General features: G+C 41.1%; 1 non-coding gene and 1 pseudogene across 1 annotated transcript; both read left to right on the top strand.

Annotated features, from left to right (window-relative positions):
- Positions 1-4,920: 4,920 nt before the first annotated feature.
- Positions 4,921-5,046, top strand: LOC115032471 (small nucleolar RNA SNORA17). The gene has a single exon (XR_003838145.1). It is a non-coding gene; the product is annotated as a small nucleolar RNA SNORA17 (small nucleolar RNA).
- A 3,275-nt stretch (positions 5,047-8,321) lies between these two features.
- Positions 8,322-9,681, top strand: LOC110291369 (elongation factor 1-alpha 1 pseudogene; annotated as a pseudogene).
- Positions 9,682-17,313: the final 7,632 nt, after the last annotated feature.

The following is a 17,313-nucleotide window of genomic DNA, read 5'->3' as shown; positions in this document are numbered from 1 at the left end:
CAAACTTAAAGCAGGGACCATGCCATTGTGAAAACTGGTGAGATCATGCTTAACAGATGAGGACTGTCAGCAAATGGTTGAAGTGGGTCAGAAAGTTTTGGACAAAATTCAAGACAGTCTATCAGAGACAGAGCGGGGAGAGAGATTAAAAGTTGGGAGGAAACAAGGTGCACTAAAGAATAAAGGCCTTTCCACGGGCCTTGAGCCCGAGGAAAAGATAAATAAGGGAAAAAATGCCCTGGGAGAGCTTAGAAAAAGGGATGAAAAGGGAGAGAAAAAGAGAGATTGAGCTGGGGAGGCACATAAGGAAAGGAGCCTCTACCCGCCATTAGATGAGTTCAAGGCACTAGCTGTCAGTAGCTCAGAATCGGATAAGGAACTTAGCTCTTCTGAGGAAACAGACTTAGAGGAAGAAGCGGCTCACTATGAGGGAGAAAGATACCAGCAAGATGAAAGACGAGCTAATCAGTCACAGAATAAGACAAAAGCAGCAGGTAGGTTTATTTGGTGTTGCCACCTACTGTGGACTTGTGTTCATGCTCTGGTTGGTTTCCAAGCTCAGAACCCAACAAACAAATGACAAGGTTGTGATAGCTCAAGCACTTGCTGCCATTGAGCAAGGGGCCTCCCCCAAAATCTGGCTATCTATGCTCAAGAATTAGTTGACATTGGTGGCTGGCCTCTTTTGTAGAGTTCGCCCTAGGTCATTTAGTAGTTACTGTCACATAGCACTGCGGTATCCAGAGACGGGCAACTTTCCTCATGCACAGATCAACCTAAGACACAAGGCCCCGTGGCGATAGGGTTACCCTATGACAGGAAAGGCTGCGACATTAGAGGAACGACCTAAGACAGGAGCCACAGCAGATGGACATGATTACACAGACCTAGTCCAGCCTCAATTTAATAAGATAAAAAGGGGGAGATGTGGAGAGCTGTGCGCGAGCAATCGCCATTATAAGATGGCACTGGCCTCCACTGTGCCTAACTAGTAAACAAGCCTTGTATGCAGGTGCGAGAGTGAACTCACGCCTAGTCACTGCCCATCTCGGGGCATAGTAATGAGGTGATGGGCGAGCAACGAATCAGGAGCTGACACGCCACATCAGGTGCTGAAACGCCATGGCTGAGGGCTATATAAGCGACCCCATTTTCCGGAGTCTGGGTCTTCCCTCATGAAGAAGCAATAAAGCTTGCTGCAGAAGATTCCGGTTGTCCAAGTGTGTTCTTGCAGGCGAGAACCATAGCTCGGGACAGACAGCTATAACAGGCTTCTGTCAGCAAGCACTTGTTGACATCCACAAAAGTGTCTGAGTTTGGTGATTTTATATGGGATGGATCCCTAGGTGGGGCAGTCTCTGGATGGTCATTCCTTCAGTCTGCTCCACACTTTGTCTCTGTAACTCCTTCCATGGGTATTTTGTTCCCCCCTTCTAAGAAAGATCGAAGTATCCACACTTTGGTCTTTCTTCTCGTGTTTCGTGTGGTTTGTGAATTGTATCTTGAGTATTCCAAGCTTCTGGGCTAATATCCACTTATCAGTGAGTGCATACCATGTGTGTTCATTTGTGATTGAGTTACCTCACTCAGGATGATATTTTCTATTTCCATCCATTTGCCTAAGAATTTCATAAATTCATTGTTTTTAATAGCTGATTAGTACTCCATTTTCTATAGCCATTCCTCTGTTGAGGGACATCTGGATTCTTTCTAGCACCTTGCTATTATAAATAAGACTGCAATGAACATAGTGGAGCATGTGTCCATAGTGCATGTTGGAGCATCTTCTGCTTATATGCCCAGGAGAGGTATTGCTGGATCCTCCAGTAGTACTATGTCCAATTTTCTGAGGAACCGCCAAATTTATTTCCAGAGTGATTGTACCAGTTTGTAATCCCACCAGCAATGGAGGAGTGTTCCTATTTCTCCACATCCTCACCAGCATCTGCTTTCCCCTGAGTTTTTGATCTTAGCCATTCTGACTGGTGTGAGGTGGAATCTCAGAGTTGTTTTGATTTGCATTTCCCTGATGATTAAGGATGTTGAACATTTCTTTAGATGCTTCTCAGCCATTCGGTACTCCTCATTTGAGAATTCTTTGTTTAGCTCTGTACCCCATTTTTAATAGGGTTATTTCATTCTCTGGATTCTAACTCCTTGAATTCTTTGTATATATTTGATACTAGCCCTCTATTGGATGTAGGATTGGTAAAGACCTTTCCCCAATCTGTTGGTTTCCATTTTGTCCTATTGAAAGTGTCCCTTTCCTTAAAGAAGCTTTGCAATTTTATGAAGTCCCATTTGTCAATTCTTGATCTTAGAGCATATGCTATTGGTGTTCTGTTCAGGAAAATTTCCACTGTGCCAATGTCCTCGAGGCTCTTCCCTACTTTCTTTTCTATTAGTTTCACTTTACCTGGTTTTATGTGGAGGTGCTTGATCCACTTGAACTCGAGCTTTGTACAAGGTGATAAGAATGAATCGATTTGCATTCTTCTACACATGCTAACCACCAGTTGAGCCAGCACCATTTGTTGAAAATGCTAATGCCACCATATTTTAATGGTTCCTTTTGGATTTGTATAGTTAAATTCTTGATTCAGCACTCATAGCCCATCCTGCTCTCTCATCTCACTATGTAGTACCCTCTCTATTTGTTACACTCTCCACTCTAACCCACTTCCACTAGTTTTTCTGTATTCTAATTTGATCTAGAAGCCCCATGTTAGCTGAACACACTTTCTTGGAGTCTGATGTTTGCCCATTTATTTCCTTCTTCTGAAATCCCATTATTAAAAACTCACCCCCAAGTCCCAGTTCTGATAGCATTTTCAATACATTATATGGCCTATGTATATTTCTTTCAACCTTTATACCTTGTAATATACTGGCAGAACTGTTAAAAAGTAGATCTATTGGAAGGACATTAGCTTAAGGGCTTGCCTTTCAAGAAGATATTGGAACACGAGCCTCTTCTCTTTCTGCTTTCTGACTGCTAGGTGAGCAGCATCTCCTCTTATGAGATCTTGCTTTCATGTCTTCTCCTATCACAGAACCAAAGTCACATGGATTAATATCTCCCAAAGCATGGGTTAGAACAGACTTTTCATCCTTCACAAAGTTTGTGTAAGTTATTTGCCATTGTGATGGAAAGCTACCCTGTAAACGAGACTTTCTATTAGGTAATATATCTCACACTTTGTGTCTTTCTGCTTGTGACTGGCCAGTCCAGAAACAAGGGCACCAGAGTTGCTGTCTCCCATTATCTGCCCTAAAGCCTCTTCACTCAATCTAGGTCTTAGGAAGCTTTAGGGACTATAGTTTTAATTAGAGGAAAGCACCATGTTGTTTTCAATGCCCTGGGAGGGATGTCACAGTAATTCATTAGTATAATGCTTGGGATGATTCAGTCTGATTAGTGATTCTACATCCAGGCCTTCTTGGGATTACAGACAGCAGGTGTTTTCAGTATCAGTCGATTTTCAAAGTCCCCTGGGATACATTTAAAAATCTAACTTCCTGTGGGTTCAGGTTTGGGCAAGTTATTAACATGACCAGGGAACTATGTTTGCAAAAGGGATGCTCTGGTGAGTCTAGAGCCAAGATGAGCTGGGGAATAATAGGTTACACAAGCTGATGTTGGGGAGAATTCTGTGTCTCTGTTTGTATTCTCTAAATGAGGAAGGTCTTTTGTTTTGCTTATGTTTAGGTAAAATTTCATTGCAAAGCCCAGGTAGGTCAGTTACAACATGCTTTCTATAAATTATACCATCATGTAGAATTAATTTTTAAGTCATGTTCGAAACGGTGTGTTTTATTATAACATTGTGGTCACTGTGCTTTGACTAAATTTGTCCCCATGACCCCTGTTGTCTACCTCCCCAACTCCTGCTGGTCCAACCCCTCCCCTCATCTCTCTCACCTTTCTTTCTTTCTTTCTTTCTTTCTTTCTTTCTTTCTTTCTTTCTTTCTTTCTTTCTTTCTCTCTCTCTCTCTCTCTCTCTCTCTCTCTCTCTCTCTCTCTCTCTCTCCTCTCCTCTCCTCTCCTCTCCTCTCCTCTCCTCTCCTCTCCTCTCCTCTCCTCTCCTCTCCTCTCCTCTCCTCTCCTCTCCTCTCCTCTCCTCTCCTCTCCTCTCCTCTCCTCTCCTCTCCTCTCCTCTCCTCTCCTCTCCTCTCCTCTCCTCTCCTCTCCTCTCCTCTCCTCTCCTTCCTTCCTTCCTTCCTTCCTTCCTTCCTTCATGTTTTGGGTGTGTATACAAGTGTAGTTGAATCTAGATTCTGCATATCAAACATCCATATATATCTTTCTCTTGTGTTACTCTCAGTTGTTCTTTCTGTTTTCAGGTTTTCCAATTTTATTTTAATATTGACTATAGGTTTGGGCACATAGACTTAATTATGTTGTTTGTTATGTCTTTCTTTTTAACTTTAATTTTTTTGTTCTTCTATCATACATTACACCCTTTACTCTCCCTTGCCTCTCCCCAACCTTTTCCCAACCCCATGACTCTTTCCTTCTTCTGATCCACACCCCTCCTCTTCTCAGAAAAGAGCAGTCTTCCCAGAGTCATCAACCACACATGGGAAAACAAGCTACAATAAGACCAGACACACACCATCACATCAAGGCTGGACAAGGCAATGCAGTAGGAGAAAAGGGGACCCACAAATAGGCAATTTCATAAGACAAGACAAAAAAAAAAAACAGAATAGAAAAGAAAACCTATACAATAAAAGATTTTCCAGAGGCATCACCATCCCTGATCTCAAGTTGCACCACAGAGCTGTAGTAATAAATAGTGCATCATATTGGCATAAAAACAGACACTTTGATCAATGGAATTGAGTCGAAGACCTAGACATAAACTTACACTCCTGTGGATACCTGACTTTTTTTTTTTTTAAATAAACCATAAACAGCCTGCCACTAGAAACATTGCAGGTGTGGCTGTTGTGTCACATGTGCATAAGCAGGTGGCAGAGAAGAGAGAGTCTACACTCAATATTCTGACCTATGAACGTCTGAATGATTAGTGGACTAACATTCTCTAAAACAAGCAAGCCTGAGATAACTACCAGTTGAGCACCCTGGGGGCCTAGATAGGAAGCTAGGCTGAGACAACCACATGCTTCACAGGCCTGGTTGGGTGTTGGGTGTTGCAGGAAGGGATAGGCAGACCATGCCCAAGATGACCCCTACCTATTGCCATAATGCACTCAGGGTATAACACAGGAGACTATTCCTGAGATGACCTCAGACACTCAGAAAACCTAGCTGCCACTAAGAGGAGCAAGCAACTGGTGGAGAAATAGAAGGATGTGGGCATGATGAAAAGAGGCAGAACTGGAGTCTCGAGGGTAGTGAGGAACAGTCAGATGTGAGTAGCCAGTGATGCCACCTGGGACCATGGTGGGGTCCTTGCCTGTGCTGACACTGGAGACCATGTCTAAGTACATGGCCCTGCAGTAGCAGGGGTCTGTTATCAGCAAAGGCCAGGTAGATGTCCCTGGTCTGGGATGCTGCCCAGAGACATATTGATGTCTGAGGGTTGTGCAAAACTAGCTCCACCTCTCCCTTGGACATCATAGGAGACCTAACCCTGGGGGTGGGAGGATGAGAGTAGGAGAATTGACCACACCCATAGCCAGCTACAGTACTTGGGAGAGTGGCCCACACACACTGCTGGAGTTGCAGACAAGTTGGTCCCTGAGGATATGAACATGGGAGATATGGCCCTACCCCTTGTCTCCTGTGTGATGGTTTGGACAAGGGAAATATAACCTTTCACACTGTGGTACACAGTCTGCCATGCAGTGACATGGGCAAGAAAGAGATGTCTTGACATTGATGGTAGGCACAAGCATTGACCCTGAGGTAATCAGAGCAGGAGAGCTAGCCCTGCCCCTCACCTGCCATAGCACCTGGAAGAGCAGACCCTGCACATCACCTGGCAGCACAGTAGAGCTGGTCCTGGATGTGGGGTTGCTGGTGAGCTGGACCCAAGAGCATGGGAGTGGGAGAGCAGGGAGGCTGACCAGCTCAGATACCTCTCAGGCTCAGATCCAGGGCTTTGAATTGGCCCACCCAACATCTACACCATCCATGAACAGTTGGAGTGTATGAAGGGGCTAGTCCTACAGATCCAAGGCTATAGGATCTCCATGACACAGGGCAACAACAGTCTATCTGAGAGGAGTCCCTGTGAGGATCTAATATCGATAGAGTAGCAGTAGCCAGAGACCTTGTACCAGATAAAGTCATTGCAATGAACATTTGCAAGTAAAGAATGTGGACAAAAGACTATACTCTGTGACACACTATGACACACTACAGCTTCCACAGTGAGATTTCTTTTTTATGTTGGGGGGGAGTTGCAAGGGTGGATGCAGGTATGAGAGGAGGGTAAGATGAGTGGGATTGGGGTACATGATGTAAAATTCACACAATGGAAAAAAAAAAGAAAGCATCTTCAATAAATAGTGTTGGTCTAACTGGATGTTAGTATGTAGAAGAATGCAAATAGACCCATACCTATCACCTTGCACAAACTCATGTCAAAGTAGATCAAAGACCTCAACATAAAATCAAAAACACTAAATCTGATAGAACAAAAAGTGGGGGATAGCCTTGAACTCATTGGCACAGGAGACAACATCCTAAACAACACCAATAGCACACACACTAATATCATTAATTAATAAATGGGACCTCGGAACAATAATATGGACTAACCAGTACCCCCGGAGCTCGTGTCTCTAGCTGCATATGTATCAGAAGATGGTCTAGTTGGCCATCATTGGGAAGAGAGGCCCCTTGGTCTTGCAAACTTTATATGCCTCAGAACAGGGGAATGACAGGGCCAAGAAATGGGAGTGGGTGGGTAGGGAAGAAGTTGGGGGGGGGAGGGTCTGGGGGACTTTTGGGATAGCATTTGAAATGTAAATGAAGAAAATACCTAATTAGAAAAAATAAATTAAACAAAAAATAAGTGGGACCTCATGAAACAGAAAAGCTCTTGTAAGGCAAAGGATAACATCAATAGGACAAAATGGCAGCCCATAGAATGGGAAAGTATCTTAACTAATTCCATATCTGACAGAGGGCTAATATCCAAAATACATAAAGAACTCAAGAAGTCAACTAACTATATAATCTCAACAGACTCAATAAACTCAACAAACTAAATAATCCAATTAACAATGGGGCACAGATCTAAACAGAATTCTCAACAGAGGAAACTCAAATGTCTGAGAAACAATTAAAGAAATGTTCAACATCTTTAGCCATCAGGGAAATGCAAATCAAAATGACTTTGTGGTTCCATCTTACACCTGTCAGAATGGCTAAGATCTGTTGTTCCCTCTTATCTCCAATGAAAGTAATATTGCTGAGAAAAATATGGTAATAAGGTAATAATAAAAATAAGGTAATAGAACTGAATATGTATGTATAAAGAACAGAAAAGAGAAAGAAAACCAAATGAAAAGCAAGTCATATATTTTTGGTTGTGAGCCTAGCCTTTAAGGGCTGAGCTATCTCTCCAGCTTGCAAGTCACTTTCTCACTGACATAAGCTCTGTGTTGGCCAGCCTGGGGTTGTCATGGAGATCATACTTTATTTTCATTGGTGTTTATGGGTGAGGAAGACTGATAGCTTAAGAATTAGAAAGAAGAATACAGGATGACTTGCATGTGTGCTTGTGCAGGGCAGGGTGTGTGTGTGTGTGTGTGTGTGTGTGTAAAAACTCTAGAGGTATATCTACATAAGAAACAAAGAGAGAGAGAGAGGAGGATGTAAGAACTGATCAGAGTCATACCTAAGATGACCATTGTGCCTGCAGAGTGGATGCTGGGCTGGAGATGGCTTAGCAGCAGTCATCTGAGTGAAAGATGGTGGTCTGCTTTAGAGCAGAGGCAGTGAGAACGAGAGGATTGGAGTGTGCAGAGAATCTGGAGCTAAACAAAAAGTTGGAAGATTTAGGGATGTATCACATGACTCTAGTGTATACAGTCACACAAATGAGGGAGTTATTCTTAAAGACAAGGAACACAAAAATGGGAATATATTTGTCGAAGACAGGGGGAATGGTCATTTTAAGGTACTGTTTTTTTTTTTGATTTTTGAATTAATGGCCTATAGGGTATTATTCATTTACCTAATTTTCAGTAGCATATACAGACCCAATTTCAGAAAATATTTGGGTCAGACAAGCACATTTAAAAGTAATAAGCTTAATAAAATTAATAATAAATGCGCCCCCCAAACTCACTTGCTGTCAGAAGGCTGGTGTTGTAAAAACCACTGCTAATTCAAAGCCAAAATGGGAAAGGAAATGACTCATATCATTGTTGTTATTGGACACATAGATTTGGGCAAGTCCATTGTTACTTGTCATCTTGTCTACAAATGTAGTGGCATCAACAAAGGAGCTATTGAAATGTTGAAAAGAAGGCTGCCAAGATGGGAAAAGGCACTATCCAGTTTGCTTAGGTCCTGGACTAACTGAAAGCTGAAAGACAGCATGGTATCACCACTAACATCTCCCTCTGGAAATCTGAGACCAGCAAATCTGTGGGACTATCATTGATGCCCCAGGACACAGAGACTTTATAAACACATGACTTCAGGTACATCTCAGGCTGATTGTGCTGTTCTGCTTGTTGCTACTAGTGTTGGTGAACTTGAAGCTTGTATCTCCAAGAATGGCCAGACGTATGAGCATACGGTTGTGGCTTATATGTGAAATAGATCATTTTTAGTGGCAGCAAAATGGATTCCACTGAACCATCCTACAGCCTGAAGATATATGAATAAATTGTTAAGGGAATCAGTATCTACATTAAGGAAATTGGCTACAATCCTGACACTGTAGCATCTGTGCCAATTTTTGGTTGAAAAGGTGACAGCATGTTGGAGTCAAGGGCTTAAAAGTCCCTGGATCAAGAGATGGAAAGCCATCTGGAGATGGTTATGCCAGTGGTTTGACAGTGCTGGGAGCTTTGTATTGTATCTGCCCAATAACTCATTCAACTGTCAAGCCTTTGAGACTGCTCCTCCATGATGTCTGTAAAATAAATGGTATTAGTACTGTCTCTGTGGGTAGAGTGGAGACTGGTGTTCTCAAACCTGTCATGGTGGTTCCCTTTGTTCCAATCTCTGTCACAGCAGAAGCAAATTCTGCTTAAATGCACCACAAAGCCTTGAGAGAAGCTCTTCTTGGGGATGTGGGCTTCATTGTAAAGAACATGTCTGTCAAAGATGTTAGATATAATAGCACTGCTGGTGACAGCTAAAATGACCCATCAATGGAAGCTGCTGGTTTTACTGCTCAGGTGACTATTCTGAACCATCTGGGTCAAATCAGTGATGGCCATACCATTGGACTGGATTGTCAGAGAGCTAATATAGTTGCAAGCTTCCTGAGCTTAAAGAAAAGATTGTCATTCTGGTAAGAAACTGGAAGATGGCCTTATATTCTTCAAATCTGGTGATGTGCCCATTGTTGATATGGTCCCAGGAAAGCCCATGTGTTGAGTGTTTCTCTGACTATCCTCCACTGAGTCATTTCTGCTGCTCACGACATGAGGCAGACAGTTGCTGTGGGTGGCATCAAAGCTGTGGACAAGAAGGCTGCTGAAGCTGGCACCAAGTCTGCTCATAAAGCTTGGAAGGCTAAATGAACATTATCTTTAGCACCTGCCATCCCAATCTGAATCAGTGGTGGAAGAATGGTCTCAGAATTGTTTGTTTCAAATGGCCATGTTAAATTTAATAGTAAAAAACTGGTTAATGACACAATGCATTGTAAAACCTTTAGAAGTCAAGGAGACTGTTTTGTGGACTACTTTGTGTGTGTGTGTGCCTGTGTGTGTGTGTGTGTGTGTGTGTGTGTGTGTGCATGCGTAAGTTTTAACTTACTGGTTTTCAAAATCAGTACTTTTTAATGAAGATAACTTGACAAAAATTCTATCACAGAATTTTGAGACCCACTAAAACAAGTTCAATGAGAAAACACTACCACCACCAACAACAAAAAGTCGAGGTCTTAATACACATAGACATTGCTTTATGAATGATGTGTTCATTATGTCTTTCTTCATAGCTGTCTCATAGCCATCACAGCTTGTGGATGCGAGTGTTGAAACTTAGTAGAATTAATGAATGACTGAGCTACATAGCCAGTGGTTAGTAGTAAAACTTAGGGTTGAACTTAGATGGTCTTACTCCACTGTGTACCCGTTACCTAGAAGGTCATTGAAGTCATGAAAGCAAGGAATATCTCTACAAGTTTATAAATAGTAACGTGGTTAGAGGGTCCACCACAAAGTGTAGAATCCACTAGTACTAAATGGCAGGCAGGGGATAAAAGAACAACTTGAGACACAGGAAGGACATGAGGGTGTAAAGCAGTGTGAAATTTAAATAGCATCTTTTTAAAAGAACAAGTAAACAACACTAAGGCTACATTTTTTTGGGTGGCTGTCTTTGCCAATTAATACTGAAATAGAAAAAAATTAATTTAAATTAGGTTACCTATGAACACCAGAAATTCATTTGTCACAATTCTGGGGGCTAGAATACTCAAGACCAAGGGCAAATTCATCATTTGATAACGCTCTGCTCTATGCACACCATCTTATTACTATCCCATACTCATTCTTCCTGCCTTTCCTTCCTGCCTCCATCTCTTAAGTTCTGGAATTACAGCATCCATCACCATCCTGGCTTCTTCATGATATCTTTGTTGGTCTTCCCATGGCAAAGGAGCAAATGATCCACCTGAGCCTCCCTTATAGGAGCTCAACCAAACTATATTGATGAGGGCAGTAGTCTCAGGATTTCATCATTGTTTCAGAAGACCACATCTCTTAATGCCATTGCATTGAAGGATAACTTTCAACATATAGATTGTGTGTGTGTGTGCCTGCACGCGCGTGCATGTGTGCAAGAGAGAGAGAGAGAGAGAGAGAGAGAGAGAGAGAGAGAGAGAGAGAGAGAGAGAGAGAGAGGATAGCAGAGGTTGGTAAGAAATGATTAGTAGTTACCATGAGCTAGGTGGTAATGAGGTAATTGTGAGCACAGTGGGTCTTTAATTGTGAGCACAGTGGGTCTTCTGTGGAACAGTAGGAGCAGGGGCCAGATTTCGGCAGTGTTGGCTGTGTGGTGGAGGAGGAGAGACAAGAGTTGGGATTACTTCCTTGAGAAGTTTTCTTCCAAGAGGAGAACAGAGAAAAGTGTGGGAGTTGACTGACAGAAGAAATCAAAGAGGACTTCTAAATTTTTTTAAGGATGAGTTTTAAAAATGAGGTCTATAATGATATAACCACAAATTATTCATATTAACTGGTTGGTAAAAGGGAGATTGGAAATAGAGCAGTCATATTGTCATAAGAATCTTGGAAAAGGAATCATATTGTCATAAGAGTCTTAGAAAATGGAGAAGGGACACAATCTATAAAGGAGAGTCAGCTATACTTAGGATAAAGAGTTATTTTTGTCATTGTCCTAGGAAAGAAGACAGTGGCAAAGAACGAATTGAGTGAGCAAACTTAACTAATTAGTTCAGGAATTTGATGGAGCTCTTGTCTCCTTTCATCCATTTTCTCTATACGATGGGAGGGAAGACAATTTTCAGACAATGAGGGAAATATGCTTCCAGGGGAGAAGCATCATGGAGGTATAAGATATCCCTTCTAGGGCATGGGGTAGAAGATGTGACTAGATACAGTGTCTACTTGTAAGGACCAAGACGTCATTCTAAATAACCCCCTTACCAATGATTGTCTTAAGGACTATTGTGTGGTGTAACTTCAAAACACTAGAGTGGTTCCTAAGACATGGAAGACTCTCTTGATTCTGAAATGACACTGAAGTGATAGGTGGTTGATTTCTATCTAGGACTGAAATTCATGCTTAATGATGTAGCCTAATATGAGGAAGACATGTAAGGATGTAGGTATAAGAAAGAAAGTCTTTGGCTGGCAATAATATAATTATATGAGGACTCTACTTATTTAATTAGATAATCACATTTCCATTCTGTTTATTTTTTTCTTTTTTAAATTAGGTATTTATTACATTTACATTTCCAATGCTATCCCAAAAGTCCCCCACCCACTCCCCCACCCACTCCCCCACCCACCCACTCCGACTTCTTGGCCCTGGCTTTCCCCTGTACTGAGGCAGATAAAGTTTGCATGACCAATGGGCCTCTCTTTCCACTGATGGCCCACTAGGCCATCTTCTGCTACATATGCAGCTAGAGACACGAGCTCTGGGGGGTACTTGTTAGTTCATATAGTTGCTCCACCTATAGGGTTGCAGATCCCTTTAGCTCCTTAGTTACTTTCTCTAGCTCCTCCATTGGGGGCCCTGTGATCCATCCAATAGGTGACTGTGAGCATCCACTTATGTGTTTGCTAGGCCCCGGCATAGTCTCACAAGAAACAGCTATATCTGGGTCCTTTCAGCAAAATCTTGCTAGTGTATGCAATGGTGTCAGCGTTTGGAGGCTGATTATGGGATGGATCCCTGGATATGGCAGTCTCTAGATGGTCCATCCTTTCGTCTCCAAACTGTGTCTCTGTAACTCCTTCCATGGGTGTTTCGTTCCCAATTCTAAGAAGGGTCAAAGTGTCCACACTGTCGTCTTCATTCTTCTTGAGTTTCATGTGTTTAGCAAATTGTATCTTATATCTTGGGTATTCTAAGTTTCTGGCTAATATCCACTTATCAGTGAGTACATATTGTGTGAGTTCTTTTGTGATTGTGTTACCTCACTCAGGATGATGCCCTCCAGGTCCAACCATTTGCCTAGGAATTTCATAAATTCATTCCTTTTAATAGCTGTACCACATTTCCTGTATCCATTCATCCGTTGAGGGGCATCTGGGTTCTTTCTAGCTTCTGGCTATTATAAATAAGGCTGCTATGAACATAGTGGAGCATGTGTTCATATTCATGTTGGAGCATCTTCTGCTTATATGCCCAGGAGAGGTATTGCTGGATCCTCCGGTAGTACTATGTCCAATTTTCTGAGGAACCGCCAAATTTATTTCCAGAGTGGTTGTACCAGTTTGCAATCCCACCAACAATGGAGGAATGTTCCTCTTTCTCCACATCCTTGCCAGCATCTGCTGTCACCTGAATTTTTGATCTTAGCCATTCTGACTGGTGTGAGGTGGAATCTCAGGGTTGTTTTGATTTGCATTCCCCTGATGATTAAGGATGTTGAACATTTTTTCAGGTGTTTCTCTGCCATTCGGTATTCCTCAGGTGAGAATTCTTTGTTTAGCTCTGAGCCCCATTTTTTAATGGGGTTATTTGATTTTCTGGAGTCCACCTTCTTGAGTTCTTTATATATATTGGATATTAGTCCCTTATCTGATTTAGGATAGGTGAAGATCCTTTCCCAATCTGTTGGTGGTTTTTTTGTCTTATTGATGGTGTCTTTAGCCTTGCAGAAGCTTTGTAGTTTCATGAGGTCCCACTTGTCAATTCTCGATCTTACAGCACAAGCCATTACTGTTCTATTCAGGAATTTTTCCCCTGTACCCATATCTTCGAGGCTTTTTCCTACTTTCTCCTCTATAAGTTTCAGTGTCTCTGGTTTTATGTGGAGTTCCTTAATCCACTTAGATTTGACCTTAGTTCAAGGAGATAGGAATGTATCAATTTGCATTCTTCTACATGAGAACTGCCAGCTGTGCCAGCATGATTTGTTGAAAATGCTGTCTTTTTTTCACTGGATGGTTTTAGCTCCCTTGTCAAAGATCAAGTAACCATAGGTGTGTGTGTTCATTTCTGGGTCTTCAATTCTATTCCATTGGTCTACTTGTCTGTCACTATACCAGTACCATGCAGTTTTTTTAAATCACAGTTGCTCTGTAGTACAGCTTTAGGTCAGGCATGGTGATTCCACCAGAGGTTCCTTTATCCTTGAGAAGAGTTTTTGCTATGCTAGGATTTTTGTTATTCCAGATGAATTTGCAGATTGCCCTTTCTAATTCGTTAAAGAATTGATTTGCAATTTTGATGAGGATTGCATTGAATCTGTAGATTGCTATTAGCAAGATAAACCATTTTTACTATATTGATCCTGCCAATCCAAGAGCATGGGAGATCTTTCCATCTTCTGAGATCTTCTTTAATTTCTTTTTTCAGGGACTTGAAGTTCTTATCATACAGATCTTTCACTTCCTTAGTTAGAGTCATACCAATGTATTTTGTATTATTTGTGACTATTGAGAGGGTGTTGTTTCCCTAATTTCTTTCTCAGCCTGTTTATTCTTTGTGTAGAGAAAGTCCATTGACTTGCTTGAGTTAATTTTATATCCAGTTACTTCACTGAAGCTGTTTATCAGGTTTAGGAGTTCTCTGATGGGTTTTTAGGGTCACTTATATATACTATCGTATCATCATCAAAAAGTGATATTTTGACTTCTTCCTTTCCAGTTTTTATCCCCTTGATCTCCTTTGGTTGTCTGGCTAGGACTTCAAGTACAATGTTGAATAGGTAGGGAGAAAGTGGGCAGCCTTGTCTAGTCCCTGATTTTAGTGGGATTGCTTTCAGCTTCTCACCATTTACTTTGATGTTGGCTACTGCTTTGCTGTAGATTGCTTTTATCATGTTTAGGTATGGGCCTTGAATTCGTGATCTTTCCAAGACTTTTATCATGAATGGGTGTTGGATTTTGTCAAATGCTTTCTCCGCATCTAACGAGATGATCATGTGGTTTTTGCCTTTGAGTTTGTCTATATACAGGATTACGTTGATGGGTTTCCATATATTGAACCATCCTTGCATCCCTGGGATGAATCCTACTTGGTCAGGATGGATGATTGTTTTGATGTGTTCTTTGACTCAGTAAGCGAGAACTTTATTAAGGATTTTTGCATCAATATTCATAAGGGAAATTCGTCTGAAGTTCTCTATCTTTGTTAGGTCTTTTTGTGCTTTAGGTATCAGAGTAACTGTGGCTTCATAGAATGAGTTGGGTAGAGTACCTTCTGCTTCTATTTGGTGGAATAGTTTGTGAAGAACTGGGATTAGATCTTCTTTGAAGGTCTGATAGAACTCTGCACTAAACCCAAATGGTCCTGTGCTTTTTTTTAGTTGGGAGACTATTAATGATTGCTTCTATTTCTTTAGGGGATATAGGACTGTTTAGGCCATTAACCTGATCTTGATTTAACTTTGGTACTTGGTATCTGTCTAGAAATTTGTCCATTTTGTCCAGGTTTCCCAGTTTTGTTGAGTATAGCCTTTGGTAGAAGGATCTGATGGTGTTTTGGATTTCTTCAAGATCTGTTGTTATGTCTCCCTTTTCATTTCTGATTTTGTTAATTAGGATGCTGTCCCAGTGCCCTCTAGTGAGTCTGGCTAAGTGTTTATCTATCTTGTTGATTTTCTCAAAGAACCAGCTCCTGGTTTGGTTGATTCTTTGAATTGTTCTTCATGATTCCACTTGGTTGATTTTGCCCCTGAGTTTGATTATTTCTTGCCGTCTACTCCTCTTGGGTGAATTTGCTTCCTTTTGTTCTAGTGCTTTTAGGTGTGTTGTCAAGCTGCTAGTGTGTACTCTCTCTAGTTTCTTTTTGGAGGCACTCAGAGCTACGAGTTTTCCTCTTAGAAATGCTTTCATTGTGTCCCATAAGTTTGGGTATGTTGTGTCTTCATTTTCATTGAACTCTAAAAAGTTCTTAATTTCTTTCTTTATTCTGTCCTTGACCAAGTTATCATTGAAAAGATCGTTGTTCAGTTTCTGCATGAATGTTGGCTTTCTATTATTTATTTTGTTATTGAAGATCAGCCTTAATCCATGGTGATCTGATAGGATCATGGGACAATTTCAATATTTTTGTATCTGTTGAGGCCTGTTTTGTGACCAATTATGTGGTCAATTTTGGAGAAGTTCCTGTGAGGTGCAGAGAAGAAGTTATATCCTTTTGTTTTAGGATAAAATGTTCTGTAGATATCTGTTAAATCCATTTGTTTCATAACTTCTGTTAGTTTCACTGTGTCCCTGTTTAGTTTCTGTTTCCATGATCTGTCCATTGGTGAAAGTGGTGTGTTGAAGTCTCTCACTATTATTGTCTGAGGTGCAATGTGTGCTTTGAGCTTTACTAAAGTTTCTTCAATGAATGTGGCTGCCCTTGCATTTGGAGCACAGATATTCAGAATTGAGTGTTCCTCTTGGAGGATTTTACCTTTGATGAGCATGAAGTGACCCTCTTTGTCTTTTTTGATGACTTTGGGTTGGAAGTCGATTTTATTAGATATTAGAATGGCTACTACAGCTTGTTTCTTCAGACCATTTACTTGGAAAATTGTTTTCCAACCTTTCATTCTGAGGTAGTGTCTGTCTTTTTCCCTGAGATGGGTTTCCTTTAAGCAGGAAAATGTTGGGTCCTGTTTGTGTAGCCAGTATGCTAGTCTATGTCTTTTTATTGGGGAGTTGAGTCCATTGATATTAAGAGATATTAAGGAAAAGTAATTGTTGCTTCCTATTATTTTTGTTTTAATCTTTGGCATTTTGTTCTTGTGGCTGTCTTCTTTTAGGTTAGTTGAAGGAATACTTTTTTGTTTTTTCTAGGACGTGGTTTCTGTCCTTGTATTTTTTTTTCTTTTTTTTTGTTACTATCCTTTGAAGGGCTGGATTAGTGAAAAGATAATGCGTGAATTTCGTTTTGTCATGGAATACTTTGGCTTCTCCATCTACAGTAACTGAAAGTTTGGCTGGGTATAGTAGCTTGGGCTGGCATTTGTGTTCTCTTTGTCTGTATAACATCTGTCCAGGATCTTCTGCCTTTTGTAGTCTCTGGTGAAAAATCTGGTATAATTCTGATAGGCTTGCCTTTATATGTTACTTGACCTTTTTCCCTTAGTGCTTTTAACATTCTATCTTTACTTAGTGCATTTGTTGTTCTGATTATTATGTGTTGGGAGGAATTTCTTTTCTGGTCCAGTCTATTTGGAGTTCTGTAGGCTTCTTGTATGATTTGGGTATCTCTTTCTTTCGGTTTGGGAAGTTTTCTTCTATAATTTTGTTGAAGATATTTGCTGGCCTTTTGAGTTGAAAATCTTCATTCTCATCTACTCCTATTATCTGTAGGTTTGGTCTTCTCATTGTGTCCTGGATTTCCTGGATGTTTTGAGTTAGGATCTTTTGCATTTTGTATTTAGTTTGATTGTTGTGCCTATGTTCTCGATGGAGTCTTCTGCACCTGAGATTCTCTCTTCCATCTCTTGTATTCTGTTGCTGATGCTCGCATCTATGGTTCCAGATTTCTTTCCTAGGGTTTCTATCTGC

Source organism: Mus caroli, unplaced genomic scaffold (genome assembly GCF_978045245.1).
Source record: "Mus caroli unplaced genomic scaffold, Mus_caroli_1 scaffold_1, whole genome shotgun sequence".
Lineage (NCBI taxonomy): Eukaryota > Metazoa > Chordata > Mammalia > Rodentia > Muridae > Mus > Mus caroli.
Note: the sequence above shows the minus strand (reverse complement) of the source record. Positions and strands in the feature narration are given on the sequence as shown.